The sequence below is a fragment of the Ovis aries genome, chromosome 24 (assembly GCF_016772045.2).
Source record: "Ovis aries strain OAR_USU_Benz2616 breed Rambouillet chromosome 24, ARS-UI_Ramb_v3.0, whole genome shotgun sequence".
In the NCBI taxonomy this organism is placed as follows: Eukaryota; Metazoa; Chordata; class Mammalia; order Artiodactyla; family Bovidae; genus Ovis; species Ovis aries.
This window is the reverse complement of record NC_056077.1, coordinates 42,578,437-42,594,126: the sequence shown is the minus strand read 5'-3', so window position 1 is coordinate 42,594,126 and position 15,690 is coordinate 42,578,437. Positions and strand designations below refer to the sequence as shown.

The 15,690-nt window shown below is 37.4% G+C and overlaps 1 long non-coding RNA gene across 1 annotated transcript in view; it reads left to right on the top strand.

The window, feature by feature from the left end:
* The first annotated feature begins 1,230 nt into the window (after positions 1-1,230).
* Positions 1,231-15,690, top strand: part of LOC105604038 (uncharacterized) — a 109,744-nt gene continuing 95,284 nt past the window's right edge. The window contains exon 1 of the long non-coding RNA XR_009598451.1: positions 1,231-1,300. This is a non-coding gene — a long non-coding RNA (uncharacterized LOC105604038). The remainder of the gene's footprint in view (positions 1,301-15,690) is intronic.

Here is a 15,690-nt window from a genome sequence, read left to right as displayed (position 1 = left end):
ACAGATCTTTGTTGGTGAAGTAATGTCTCTGCTTTTTAATATGCTATCTAGGTTGGTCATAACTTTCCTTCCAAGGAGTAAGTATCTTAATTTCATGGCTGCAATCACCATTTGCACTGATTTTGGAGCCCCCCAAAATAAAGATTTAATAGATTAGTCCAGTATAAAACTAGGAGTTGATTTATTTCTTGTTGCTAACAAGGTAAGTATATTTTTGCAGTTGAACATTTTCTTAATTGGTGGCTGCTTTTAAGGTAGTCAGGTTGTACTCATTTCTGAAAAGCTGTTCTTATTAGACTAACATTTAAAAATCCATTAAAATTTATAATTTTTGTGTATTTTTAAAAGTTGAACTAAGATTCTTTTCTTGTCCCAGCTATTACCAGGCTCATTAGTTTTCTGCCTCTACTTAAAATCTTCTTTGTCACATAGTCAAGCTTGTTCTAATAAACTTTTCATTAGTAACTGGCCTGGTTTCAGGATGTTTAACTTAAGATTTAAACTTAAGTTCTCTTTGTTAAATGTTTACTAGTTAAATTATGCAAAAGGTAAAAGGGATTAACCTTACTTTTTATCACTTTTAATGCTTCTTTCATCATTCACTTCCAGTACTTGCTCTGTAATGCCAAGAGTTATTTTAAATTTCTGTCTCCTATACTTTAAATATTGCATGAATGATTTACCTGATTTGCTTGCCATAGTTAAATCTGTGGGAAGTTTGGGCTAAATTTTAGGGATTGCCTGGTGGCTCAGACAGTAAAGCGTCTGTCCACAATGTGGGAGACCTGGGTTCGATCCCTGGGTTGGGCAGATCTCCTGGAGAAGGAAATGGCAACCTACTCCAGTACTCTTGCCTAGAAAATTCCATGGATGGAGGAGCCTGGTGGGCTACAGTCCATGGGGTCACAAAAAGCCGGACGGGACGGAGCGAATACACTTTCACTTCACTTTGGGCTAAATTTAACTCAAAGTACTCATAAATTATGAAATCTCCTGGGTGTAAACTGGGTGCTTTTGTTTAAAGTATACTTTGATTTATTCAGCCACACTTTCCATTATGCTTACCTTGTTACTACTTCTCTCCTCTAATATAGTCAGTACTTGCTAATAGGTTATAGAGGGTTGTGGTGATATTTAAATGAGTCACATACATGGGTATACATTAATGAACTTCATAATATCAATTTCTGTGTATATAATGACAATTTATTTTTTCTTGTTAATTCTTAAGCTCATTTCTTTCCTTGCCTTATTGTATTGGATGAAATGTCCATTCAAATATCAAGTCAAAATCGATACGGTAAGCACTCTTGTCTTTTCTGTTTGTGAAAGACTGCATCTAATTTTTTACCACTAAAGCCCATTTGCTATGGGATATTATTTATTAGGTTGTGTGATTTTCCCCTCATTTTAGTTATGAATATATGTTGAATGATAAAATTTTTCTGCATATATTGTGATATACATGTATTTTGTTTTTGGAAATTTTGTAATATGGTAGATAACATTAAACAAGTTTTCTAATGTAAATAAACTTTGTTTCCCTGGAATAAATGTGGTCCACTGGAGAAGGGAATGGCAAATCACTTCAGCATTATCAATTTGAGAACCCCATGAACAGTATGAAAAGACAAAAAAGTTATGACATTGAAAGATGAACTCCCCAGGTCAGTAGGTGACCAAAATGCTGCTTGAGAAGAGTGGAGAAATAGCTTCAGAAGGAATGAAGAGGCTAAGCCAAAGTGGAAACAATGTCCAGTTGTGGATGTGTCTGGTGGTGAAAGTAAAGTCTGATGCTGTAAAGAACAATATTGCATAGGAACCTGGAATTTTAGGTCCATAAATCAAGGTAAATTGGAAGTGGTCAAACAGGAGATGGCAAGAGTGAACATGACATTTTAGGAATCAATGAACTAAAATGGACCGGAATGGGTGAATTTAATTTAGATGACCATTGGATCTACTACTGTGGGCAAGAATTCCTACCATAATGATGTACATCTGCTTTAAATCATTGCTAGATTTATTAATAGTTAAGATTTTTGCATTTATAATACGTGAAATTAGTCTGTGAATTTTCCTTCTTTTACTGTCATTTCCTAGAATTGTTAAGGTTATACAGTTGATCCTTGAACGACATGCATTTGAATTATGCGTGCCCTCTTATACATGGATTCTATCCAGTGGTAGATACTGTACTAGTACATGATCCATGGCTGGTTGAACCTGATTATGTGGAACCTTAGATACAGAGGAAATGTAGATATGGAGAACTGCATATGTGGAGAGCTGACTTTAAGCTATAAACAGATTTTTTTTTTTAAATCTGTGGAGGGTTAGCACCCCGAACTCTCAGGTTTAAAATCCAGTTATCATTGTATCTTCTTTCCCAAAGCTATCACTCATGAATTTCTTTATTTCTGCTGGTGATACCTATCGAGGAACATTTTAAAACCCAGACCCTTTCTCACCACCCTCCTAGAATTGATTTGTTTTCACACGTGGTTGACTTTTTTCTTAGTAATACTTTATAATATATCATTATTTTTCTCCTCAATACAGTTAATTTCATTCCTGAGTTGCTACATTCACTTCAGATTATTGCCCACACTTGACTCCAACGTATGACCCATCACAGGATTAGTCCTCTGAAAAACCCCAAGGCACCATGTCACATTTTTACTCATTAAATTCAAAGACTCACTATCATATATATTTTTTTCTCTGACTTTCTCCAGCAGGTTTCTTCCCTAATGAGTTGCCTTAGTTGTTTTTATTATTGCTATTATTTCTAAGTTTCTGTTGCTGTGTATCTATAATTAATTTCACCAAATCGATTATAAGCACCTGTAGGACAGAGACTATATCTATCCTTCTTCATATTCATTACAGCTTCTGGCTAAGTGCTTGACATGTTTTATATTCAATAACATGCCCATTTCTTTGACTGATGAATTACTTGTATCTGCCTGATTAGCTCACTTGTTAAGTGCAGGGTGTCAATGAGGCTAGGGTCATGAGATCAAGCCATGTATGGTTTAGTTCATAACCCCAGTGTGTACTCTACCTCGAATCAGCATTTCCAGAAAGCATGTGTTTGGACACAAAGTGGGAGCAAAGTAGACGATGAACATCAAGCTAGTATAATTTCATCTTCACTGCTAAAGATAACATACGCTAAAATGTAAGGGTTCTTCCTGATGATGGATCTGCAGTACGTTTTCATGTACAAAAAACAGCCAACTCAGTTTGTTTCATAGTCCTGACTCAGTTTAACTTTGAGAATATTTTCTTTCATCCTCTAAGTCAAAATCAGTTCACTACTTAATTTGTTTAAAAACAGAATCTCAAAACTGTGTGACTAAAATTTATATAAAGGTTGTTCTTGGTCATACAATTTACTTAAATTATTGTCACCATAGTCCCATCTTTTGTTTTATAACAACTTACATTTGCAAATATTCAAAAGCAATATATCAGCCACCCTTAGAAAATTATACCCATTATTTTTTCTAAAATGTCCAACTTTTTGAGTTTAGTAAACATACATATACAAATTAATTGATTTTAATAATGAGTTAGTTTCACATAAATGTATGTTCAATAAGTTATTCTTTTTTATTTTCAGTACAAGAGAAAAACTCAGTCTACAGAGACATAATTGTAAGATGAATTGAGAATGCAGTTAGGATCAAATGATTAAGGAAAAAAATGTATAAGAAATATCAGGGAAATTTTCAAAGGTAAAAGTACCTATGTGATGTTCTTTTTAAGTCCTATTTGACAGAAAGCTAGTAGAGATAGAACACTTTTTTTTTTTTTTTGCCTGAAACCAATAAAATACCAAGTTTGAGTAACAAGATTTTATGCTTTCCTGGGAAAGTATTATCTATAATAAGGATGAAGTAATTGGATTAATGTAAAGCTAGAATTTTTGTAAATCAACAAAACTTCCTATAGAATTTTTCAACAAATTATTAAGAGATAGTTTTTAAGAATCCATAAACATTATAACAAGTCTAAAATCAGAATGGCACAAAGAAATTCAAAGAACTGATTGACAATGCCTTTATTTCACTGTAGGAAAGAAACAAGAACACAATAGCCACTCCTCCAGAGTAACAAGCACATAGTCCAGTGAACTTTGAAATATTATATTGAGTTTGTACTTACTCTTTTACTTTGTAAACTGAGTGACTTCCCTGCTTCCAGGTCTGTTGTCACCAACTCATATCATTTTAGGGCTCTCAACCTCGTAAGTTAATCAGATATTCTTCAGAGGAAGATAAAGGTGTTCCAAGGTATTTGCTTTGGATTATGCTTATCTTCGAAACGTGCAGCATATTGATTAAGAACATGGGCTCTGATTTGCTGGTTTTCAAATGTGTTTCTATTGTGCACTAGATGTCTGACTTTGGGGCAAGTTATTTAACTGCTGTGTTACAGTTTTCATCTGTAAAATGGGGCTAGTTATACCTACCTCATGGGACAATTCTGTCCTAATATAGGTAAAGGGTTTTGAAGTGTGCTTGAAAAACGGCAGATACTCAGCAGATGTTAACTATCAGTAATAGCATTATTATCCTCGTTTCATGCCACCAAGATGGTCATCACTCCCCTAGATCCTTGGTCCCAGTGGTATTTCTCTGCACTCCGGACCTTGAGAGTGAAGTGAAGTTGCTCAGTCGTGTCCAGCTCTTTGCGACCCCATAGACTGTAGTCTACCAGGCTCCTCTGTCCATGGGATTTTCCAGGCAATAGTACTGGAGTGGATTGCCATCTCCTCCAGGGGATCTTCTCGACCCAGGGATTGAACCCAGGTCTCCCACATTGTAGACGGACGCTTTACCATCTAAACCACCACTCTGGACCTTAGGACCTGTCAAAGTTCAGTTGTGTTTGAACTTCTACCATAATACACTCAAGTGCACAGGAAACAATTGGTTGCACTGTCCTGCAAGGCTCTGGGTTTTGAACAATGAGTGGTGTCAACAGTATAGTGGTTTGACCATTATCAATCTTAGCTTTACAATATTTTAGATTTTGAAAACCCAGAACTTCATGGCCACAACACTTTACAGTCACCAATGTTTCTGATAGGAAAATATGTATTTAGAATATTAAATTTTAGTTTGGTAGACAGTGTTTTGTAAACTTTGGGATACAACAGTGAAAAAAACAGATAAAAATCACTGCTCTCAAGAAGCTTGTATTTTAGTGGTTGGAGGCATGCAATAAAAAAAGCACATATAAATGAAATACATGTTATGCTGTAAAGAGATAAATATAAAGAGAAAAATCAAGGAAGGAAGATAGGGCATGTCTAGAATGGGGGATGAGTAGCATTTGCAGTAGAAGAAAGGTTTCACTTCAGTTTTTAGATTGGGTTACCAAGTAAAATTGCACTGAAAAAATTAATTTGAGGAAAGCTCCGAAGGAAATGAGAGGGTGAGCCATGAAAATTTTGGGGAAAGAACTTTCCTGGCAGAAGGAGCTACAAGTTCTAAGGTCCCGAGTTTGAACTATGTCCCCTTTGTTTGAGGAACAGCAAGGGGGCCAGTGTGGCTGAAGTAGGGTGAGCAATTATTGGTGTAATAGGATACACATTCAGAGAGACAATGAAAGCCAGATCATGTAAGGTCTGTGTATAAATATGTCGTTTTTTAAAAATCTATTCTCAGAAAGTACATTGACTCTTCATACTTCTACTCCACTTTTTAAATGGTCCAAGAATTCCAAGAGGTTAGCTAGCTGCGGTAGCATGATTGCCAGTTTTCTTATGTGCCAGAGGGAGCTAGATTCTCGTTAGTTCACGTCTGTGTTTCTTGCTTTCACTCTATGGCACCACATGGGCCAGGGGAGGCTCTGCCAGCCACAGAGTCCCCTATCAAGGGACTAAGAGTCAAGGGGAGGCATGGATTGGGCACAGCCTATGATTGATGCTAGAAGTTATCCTGCCAGACCCCACTGCATTGCCACAGGGGATATGATTTCATAAACTATGAAGGAGTGTGCAACTGTGGATTAAGAGTTGGGTATCTTCTTAGAAAATTGCCTTCTAAGTTCTGAGGGGCACTTTTCAAACATGTTAGGTCTAAGTCACTGCCTACTGTAGCAGGGATCATGCTTACACTCAGAAGATGCCCAACTCTTAATCCACAGTTGCACACTCTGTCATAGTTTATTAAATCATATCATCTGTGACAATGCAGTGGGGTCTGGCAGGATAATTTCTAGCATCAGTCATAGGCTGTGCCTAATCCATGCCTCTCCTTGACTCTTAGTCCCTTGATAGGGGACTCTGGCTGGCAGAGCCTCCCCTGGCCCATGTGGTGCCTTAGCGAGCATTTACAAAGGCATTTTTTTCATTGGCTTATTGATTAGCAACATCCATGTGAAAATTAGGGAGAACTCTTTCTTTTCTCTGGGTGTATATGGTTCTTGCAAGGTTGAGTGACTGTGTATGGGATTTCAGTTCCATTTTACCACCTCTCCAGCTGTTGTCTTATGCAAGGCACAACTCACCTAACCTTCAATGCCCTATACTTTCTTCCTTAGGTCCTGGGACTTCTGAATCCAGTCCTTCCATGGTTATGATCACAGGGCCCTTGGGGAACATCAAACTTGGAAACAGGAAGGGCCTATTATACTTGAATCTCAGGGCAATATTTGTTTCCTTGGGAATCCAAAAGAAGACTTCAAACTCTAAACCTCTGAGAGGTTAACATTTTCATTATCTCCTTATTTAAATATTAATTCATATCTTTTCTTTTTTCTTTGTCAATCTTGTTATAAGTTTCTCCTTTTTTTTTTTCATCTTTTCAAAGAATCACTTTGGTTCATTGCTATCCTCTATTGTAGTTTGTTTACAATTTCATTTATTTCTGTCCTTGTGTTATTATTTCCATCCTTATATTTATTAATACCTTATTTCTTCTTGCTTTGGATATATTTTTCTCTTTTCAATGAAAGCTTATACTACTGGTTTGAAACCTTTCTTCTTTCTAACATAAGCATTTGATGCTGTATATTTCCCTCTAAGGCCTACTTTAGTGACATCTCACAAATTTTTATGTTACATTTTCCTCCTTGTTCAGTTCAAATTATTTTCTAATTTCTCTACAGACTTCTCTTTGATCCATAGATTATTTAGTAGTGTGTTGTTTAATTTCCAAGTATACGGATGTTTTCCTTTATCTTTGTTATTGATCTCAAGTTTAATTTCATTCTGTTCAGAGAACATACTTTGGTTTTTTTTTTTTTTTACTTTTTATTTTTTAAATTTTTAAAATCTTTAATTCTTACATGCATTCCCAAACATGAACCCCTCCCACCTCCCTCCCATAACATCTTTCTGGTCATCCTAGAATGTCATTCTCCCAAATCATCCCACCTCTCCTCTCCTCTGAGTCCAAAAGTCCGTTGTACACATCTGTGTCTCCTTTCCTGTCTTGCATACAGGGTCGTCATTGCCATCTTCCTAAATTCCATATATATGTGTTAGTAGACTGTATTGGTGTTTTTCTTTCTGGCTTACTTCACTCTGTATAATCGGCTCCAGTTCTTTTATTAAGATTTAGTTTATCACACAGGATATTGTCTGTCTCGGTAAACAGTCCACATGCAGTTGAAGCAGATGATCTGCTATTGTTGGACGAAGTGTTCTATAAATATAACTTAGATCCAGTGGACGGATGGTGTCATTTAGTTCTATGTCCTTGCTCTCAATTACTGACAGAGAAGTCTTAAAGTTTCCAACTCTAACTGTGTATTTATTTCTCCTTATAGTTCTGGAAGTTTTTGTTTCATTTATTTTAAAAAAAAATTTTATTGACATATAGTTGATTTACAGTGTTGTATTAGTTTCAGGTGTTCAGCAAAGTGATTCTGTTATAAATAAACATATATTCATTCTTTTTAGATTCTTTTCTCTTATAGGTTATCACAGAATATTGAGTAAAGTTCCCTGTGCTATACAGAATGTCCTGTTGGTTATTTATCTTATGTACAGTAGTGTATATATGTTCATTATATATATATATATATATTTAATTTATCCCTCACTGCCACGTTTCCACTTTTGTAACAACAAGTTTTCTGTAAGACTGTTCCTCTTTTGTAAATGAGTTCATTTCTATCATTTTTAAAAGTAGATTCCACAAAAGAGTGACATCACATAATAATATATGTGTGTCTGACTTCACTTAGTGGGAGAAGGCAATGGCACCCCACTCCAATACTCTTGCCTGGAAAATCCCATGGACAGAGGAGCCTGGTAGGCTGCAGTCCATGGGGTTGCAAAGAGTTGGACATGACTGAGCGACTTCACTTTCACTTTTCACTTACAGGCGCTGAGAAGGAAATGAAAACCCACTCCAGTGTTCTTGCCTGGAGAATCCCAGGGATGGGGGAGCCTAGTGGGCTGCTGTCTATGGGGTTGCACAGAGTTGGACATGACTGAGGCCACTTAGCAGCAGCAACAGCTACATATTAAAAGCCTCTTCAAGCCATAGCTTTTTTTTTTTTTTTGCTTTCAACTTACACTCATATTTGAAAGAATTCAATAGAAGAAGTCTTTGACCCAATGTATATCATCTATCCTCATTTCTTTTTTTTTTATGTTATAAATACCATTCAGGTATCATATCCCTTAGGCCTTCAGTTTAGTCGCTCAGTCATGTCTGACACTTTGTGACCCCATGAACCGCAGCATGCCAGGCCTCCCTGTCCATCATCAACTGCTGGACTCTACCCAAACCCATGTCCATCGAGTCAGTGATGCCATCCAGCCATCTCATCCTCTGTTGTCCCCTTCTCTCCTTCCCCTCAATCCCTCCCAGTATCAGGGTCTTTTCCAATGAGTCAACCCTTCACATGAGGTGGCCAAAGTATTGGAGTTTCAGCTTCAGCATCAGTCCTTCCAATGAACACCTGGGACTGATCTCCTTTAGGAAGGACTGGTTGGATCTCCTTGCAGTCCAAGGGACTCTCAAGAGTCTTCTCCAACACCACAGTTCAAATGCATCAATTCTTCAGCGCTCAGGTTTGTTCACAGTCCAACCCTCACATCCATACATGACCACTGGAAAAACCATAGCCTTGACTAGATGGACCTTTGTTGGCAAAGTAATGTCTCTGCTTTTGAATATGCTATCTAGGTTGGTCATAACTTTTCTTCCAAGGAATAAGTGTCTTTTAATTTCATGGCTGCAGTCACCATCTGCAGTGATTCTGGAGCCCCCAAAAATAAAGTCTGACACTGTTTCCACTGTTTCCCCATCTATTTTCCATGAAGTGAGGGGACCAGATGCCATGATCTTCGTTTTCTGAATGTTGAGCTTTAAGCCAACTTTTTCACTTTTCTCTTTCACTTTCATCAAGAAGATTTTTAGTTCCTCTTCACTTTCTGCCATAATGGTGGTGTCATCTGCATATCTGAGGTTACTGATATTTCTCCCGGCAATCTTGATTCCAGCTTGTGCTTCTTCCAGCCCAGCATTTCTCATGATGTACTCTATATAAGCGGTGTGACAGTATACAGCCGTGATGTACTCCTTTTCCTATTTGGAACCAGTCTGTTGTTCCATGTCCAGTTCTAACTGTTGCTTCCTGACCTGCATACAGGTTTCTCAAGAGGCAGGTCAGGTGGTCTGGTATTCCATCTCCTTCAGAATTTTCCACAGTTTGTTATGATTCGCACAGTCAAAGGCTTTGGCATAGTCAATAAAGCAGAAATAGATGTTTTTTCTGGAACTCTCTTGCTTTTTCGATGATCTAGCGGATGTTGGCAATTTGATCTCTGGTTCCTCTGCCTTTTCTAAAACCAGCTTGAACATCAGGGAGTTCATGGTTCTCGTATTCCTGAAGCCTGGCTTGGAGAATTTTGAGCATTACTTTACTAGCGTGTGAGATGAGTGCAATTGTGTGGTAGTTTGAGCATTCTTTGGCATTGCCTTTCTTTGGGATTGGAATGAAAACTGACCTTTTCCAGCCCTGTGGCCACTGTTGAGTTTTCCAAATTTGCTGACATGTTGAGTGCAGCACTTTCACAGCATCAGCTTTCAGGATTTGAAATAGCTCCACTGGAATTCCATCACCTCCGCTAGCTTTGTTCGTAGTGATTCTTCCTAACACCCCCTTGACTTCACATTCCAGGATGTGAGTGTGAGTGATCACACCATCATGATTATCTGGGTTGTGCAGATCTTTTTTGTACAGTTCTTCTGTACATTCTTGCCACCTCTTCTTAATATCTTCTGCTTCTCTTACGTCCCTACCATCTGTCCTTTATTGAATCCATCTTTGCATGAAATGTTCCCTTGGTATCTCTAGTTTTCTTGAAGAGATCTCTAGTCTTTCCCATTCTGTTGTTTTCCTCCATTTCTTTGCATTGATCACTGAGGAAGGCTTTCTTATCTCTCCTTATATATTATTTAGCAAGTCTTTTAGAGCTGGTCATATGGCACCAAAACCTTAGGTTTCCTGTACGTCCCATTCATTTCTGAAGGATACTTTTGTTGTATATAGAATACTGGGTTGATAGTTCATCTTTTTCACCAATTTAAAAACACTGTTTCACTTCCTTCTGATTATCACCATTTCTGATGTGAACTCTGAAGCCATTTGAATCTTTACTTGCCTATCATTATTGTGTTAATTTTTTTGACTGCATTCAAGACTTTTTTCTTTGCCTTAAATAATTATGATATACATGATTGTGGATTTGTTTTTATCGTTGGGGTGCACTAAGATTCTGGAATCTATAGCTTTATGTCTTTTCCTCTATTTAGGAAGTTTTGAAACATTATTTCATCATTTTTTTTTTTTGCCTTATATTCTATCTTGTTTCTTCATCAGATTTCAGTAATGCAAATGTTTTACTTTTTGTAAAGTCCAAAAATCCGGGCTTCCTAAGACTGCTCCTTTTAATCATTTTTTATGTTTGTTTTTCAGATTTAATACTTTCTACTGATCTATTTTCAAAATCTAGTGGTTCTTTTCTCTGTCATATCCATCTGCTATTGAGCTCATCAAATGGGTGTTTTCTATGTTACTGTATTTTTCAGTTCTAAATTTCCCTTTATTTCTTTGCTGAGACTTTATCTTTCCATTTGCTTAAAGAATTCATCCTTACTTCTTGGAGTATGCCTAAATGGGTGATGTAAAGCACCTTACATTATTTCAACATCTGTGTCATCCCTGTGTTGCTATCTATTGACTGGTTTTCTCAAGACAGTTGAGATTTTCTTGCTCTTTATATTTCATGTATGTTTGATTGTACATTGGATATGCTATTAGAGTTTGGGTCTTATTAATCCTACATAAAATGTTGACTTTTTTTTTTTTTTTTGGCAAGCTATTGACTTAGTTCAGTTAAAGCTTCAAGTTCTACCCAGCTTCTGTAGATGGTAGTTTCAGTATAAGTTCTGTTCTTAAAAGAGTTTTTAGTTTTATTTGGATTTGTCTTTGGTACGTGTCACCCACTGGCCAGTCTGGAACTTTGGCAGTGGTCTATATGTTCAGTTTTCAAAGCTTTTGTTATCCTGAATAGCATCAGATCCAGAAGTGTAAAGTTCAGGGATAAGCCACATTCGTAAAGAGCTTTTTGGAGCTCCCTTTTCCTAGGCTCCATCCTTTCCACAGTCCCTTGTAGTAGACTTCACTTTTTCATCCTGTCACTAGACGTGTAGTGCATGATTTATTCCACTCTGCACTTTTCATGACTATGCTCATTTCTTGAAATGACAGACAAAAGCAAAAAAAAAAAAAAAAGGAAGATCTCCCCATTCACATTTCTCAGATATTAGAGGAAGGTTCTTTGCCATCAGAGTTTTAGGTTACTACAAACCTCCATATACACCACTGTCATTGCCACCACTTAAAAAAAATTATTTTCTTTATTGAAGGATAATTGCTTTACAGAATTTTGTTTTCTGCCAAACCTCAACATGAATCACCCATATGTATACATATATCCCCTCCCTTTTGAATCTCCATCCCATCTCTTTCTCATCCCACCCCTCTAGGTTGATACAGAGCCCCTGTTTGAGTTTCCTGAGCCATACAGCCAATTCCTGTTGGCTATCTATTTTGCATATAGTAATGTCAGTTTCCATGTTACTCTTTTCATGCAGCTCACTCTCTTCTCCCCTCTCCCCATGTCCAAAAGTCTATTCACTATGTCTGTTTCTCCATTGCTGCTCTAGAACCATTTTTCTAGATTCCATATATGTGTGTTAGAATATGATATTTATCCTTCTCCTTCTGACTCACTTCATTCTATATAATAGGTTCTAGGTTCATCCACCTCATCAGAATGGACTCAAATGTGTTCGTTTTCTCATGGCTGAACATAAGTATGGCACAACTTCTTTATCCATTCATCTGTCGATGGACATTTACATTGCTTCATGTTCTAGCTATCGTAAATAGTGCCGCAGTGAACAGTGGGATGCATGTATCTTTTCCAACCCTGGTTTCCTCAGTGTATATGCCAAGGAGTGGGATTGCGGAGTCATTTGGTGATTTTATTCCTAGTTTCTTAAGGAATCTCCATACCGTCTTCCATAGTGGCAGTATCAATTTACATTCCCACCAACAATGCAAGAGTGTTCCCTTTTCTCCACACCCTCTCCAGCATTTACTGTTTGTAGACTTTGTGATGATGGCCATTCTGACTGGTGTGAGGTGATATACCATTGTAGTTTTGATTTGCATTTCTCTGATAGTGATGTTGAGCATCTTTTCATGTGTTTGTCTGCATGTCTTCTTTGGAGAAATGTCTGTTTAGGTCTTTTTCCCACTTTTTGATTGGGTGTTTGTTCTTTCGTTATTGAGTTGTATGAGCTGCTTGTATATTTTGGAAATTAATCCTTTGTGAGTTGTTTAATTTGCTACTATTTTCTCCCATTCTGAGGGTTGTCTTTTCACTTTGCTTATATTTTCCTTTGCTTTGCAAAAGCTTTTAAGTTTAATCAGGTCCCACTTGTTTAATTAGTTTTTACTTCCATTACTCTAGGAGGTGGGTCATAGAAGATCTTGGTTTGATTTATGTAATCGAATGTTCTGTCTATGTTTTCCTATAAGAGTTTTATAGTTTCTGGTCTTACATTTAGGTCTTTAATCAATTTTGAGTTCATCTTTGTCTGGCTTTGGTATCAGGGTAATGGTGGCCTCATAGAATGCGTTTGGAAGTGTTCTTCCTCTGCAATTTTTGAAAGAGTTTTAGAAAGATAGGCATTAGCTCTTATCTAAATGTTTGCTAGAATTCTCCTGTGAAGCCATCTGGTCCTGGGCTTTTGTTTTTTGGGAGATTTTTGATCACAGCTTCAATTTCAGTGCTTGTAATCCTGTGGTTCATAATTTGTATTTCTTCCTAGTTTGGTCTTGGAAGATTGAACTTTTCTAAGAATCTGTCCATTTCTTCCAGGTTCTTCATTTTATTGCCATATAGTTGTTCACAATAGTCTCTTATAATCCTTTGTATTTCTGCATTGTGTGTTGTAACCTCTCCTTTTTCATTTCTAATTTTTCTGATTTGAGTCTTCTCTCTTTTTTTCTTGATAAGTCTGGCTAAAGGTTTGTCAATTTTGCTGATCTTCTCAAAGTACCAGCTTTTAGTTTTATTAACCTTTACTATTGCTTCTTTCTTTTTCGTTTATTTCTGCTTGGAACTTTATGATTTCTTTCTTTCAATTATTTTTTTTTCCTCTTTTTCCTGTTGTTTTAGGTGTAAAGTTAAGCTGTCTATTTGGTGTTTATCTTGTTTCTTGAGGTAGGAGGGTATTGCTATAAACTTCCCTCTTAGGGAAGTTTAGGACTGCTTTTGCTGCTCCCCATAGGTTTTGAGTTGTAGTGTTTTCATTGACATTTCTTTGTAGAAATTTTTTAAATTTCCCTTTTGATTTCTTCAGTTACCTATTGGTTATTCAGAAACATGTTGTTTAGTCTCCATGTGTTTGTGTTTCTTAGTTTTTTTCCTTGTTATTGATGTCTAGTCTCATGGGGTTGCAGTTGGAGAATATGCTTGATATGATTTCAATTTTCTTAAATTTACTGAGGTTTGATTTGTGACCCAGGATGTGGTCTTTCCAGGAGAATGTTCCCTGTGCACTTGAGAAGAAGGTGTATTCGTCTGCATTTGGATGGAATGTCCTGAAGATATTAAGGAGATCCATCTCATCTAATGTATCACTGAAGACTTGTGTTTCCTTATTAGTTTTCTGTTTTGATGATTTGTCGATTGGAGCGAGTGGGGTGTTTAAAATCTACTATTATTGTGCTGCTGTCAACTTCTCCTTTTATGTCTGTTAGTGTTTGCATTATGTATTGAGGTGCTCCTATGTCGGGTGCACAGTTATTTACAATTGTTATGTCTTCCTCTTGGATTGATCCCTAGATAACTATGTAGTGTCCCTCCTTATCTCTTGCAATCTTCTTTAAGGTCTATTTTGTCTGATATGAGGATTGCTACTCCAGCTTTGTTTTGCTTCCCATGTGCATGAAATATATTTTTTCCATCCTCTCACTTTCAGTCTATATGTGTCTTGAGGTCTGAAGTGGGTTGCCTATCAGTTCAGTTCAGTTCAGTCACTCAATCATGTCTGACTCTTTGAGACCCCATGAATTTCCACATGCCAGGCCTCCCTGTCTATCATCAACTGCCAGAGTTTACTCAAACTTATATCCATTGAGTCAGTGAGGCCATCCAGCCATCTCATGCTCTGTCATCCCCTTCTCTCCTGCCCCCAATCCCTCCCAGCATCAGGGTCTTTTCCAGTGAGTCAACTCTTCGCATGAGGTGGCCAAAATACTGGAGTTTCAGCTTCAGCATCAGTCCTTCCAATGAACACCCGGGACTGATCTCCTTTAGAATGGACTGGCTGGATCTCCTTGCAGTCCAAGGGACCCTCAAGAGTCTTTTCCAACACCATAGTTCAAAAGAATCAATTCTTTGGCACTCAACTTTCTTCACAGTCCAAATCTCAGATCCATACATGACCACTGGAAAAACCATAGCCTTGACTAGACAGACCTTTGTTGACAAAATAATGTCTTTGCTTTTGAATATACTACTTAGGTTGGTCATAACTTTCCTTCCAAGGAGTAAGCGTCTTTTAATTTCATGGCTGCAATCACCATCTGCAGTGATTTTGGAGCCCCCAGAAATAAAGTCTGACACTGTTTCCCCATCTATTTCCCATGAAGTGATGGGACCAGATGCCATGATCTTCGTTTTCTGAATGTTGAGCTTTAAGCCAACTTTTTCACTCTCCTCTTTCACTTTCATCAAGAGGCTTTTTAGTTCCTCTTCACTTTCTGCCATAAAGGTGGTTCATCTGTGTATCTGAGGTTATTGATATTTCTCCTTGCAATCTTGATTCCAGCTTGTGCTTCTTCCAGTCCAGCGTTTCTCATGATGTGCTCTGTATATAAGTTAAATAGGCAGGGTGACAATATACAGCCTTGACATACTCCTTTTCCTATTTGGAACCTGTCTGTTGTTCCATGTCCATTTCTAACTGTTGCTTTCTGACCTGCATACAGGTTTCTCAAGAGGCAGGTCAGGTGGTCTGGTATTCCCATCTCTTTCAGAATTTTCCATAGTTTATTGTGACCCACACAGTCAAAGGCTTTGGCATAGTCAATAAAGCAGAAACAGATATTTTTCTGGAACTCTCTTGCTTTTTC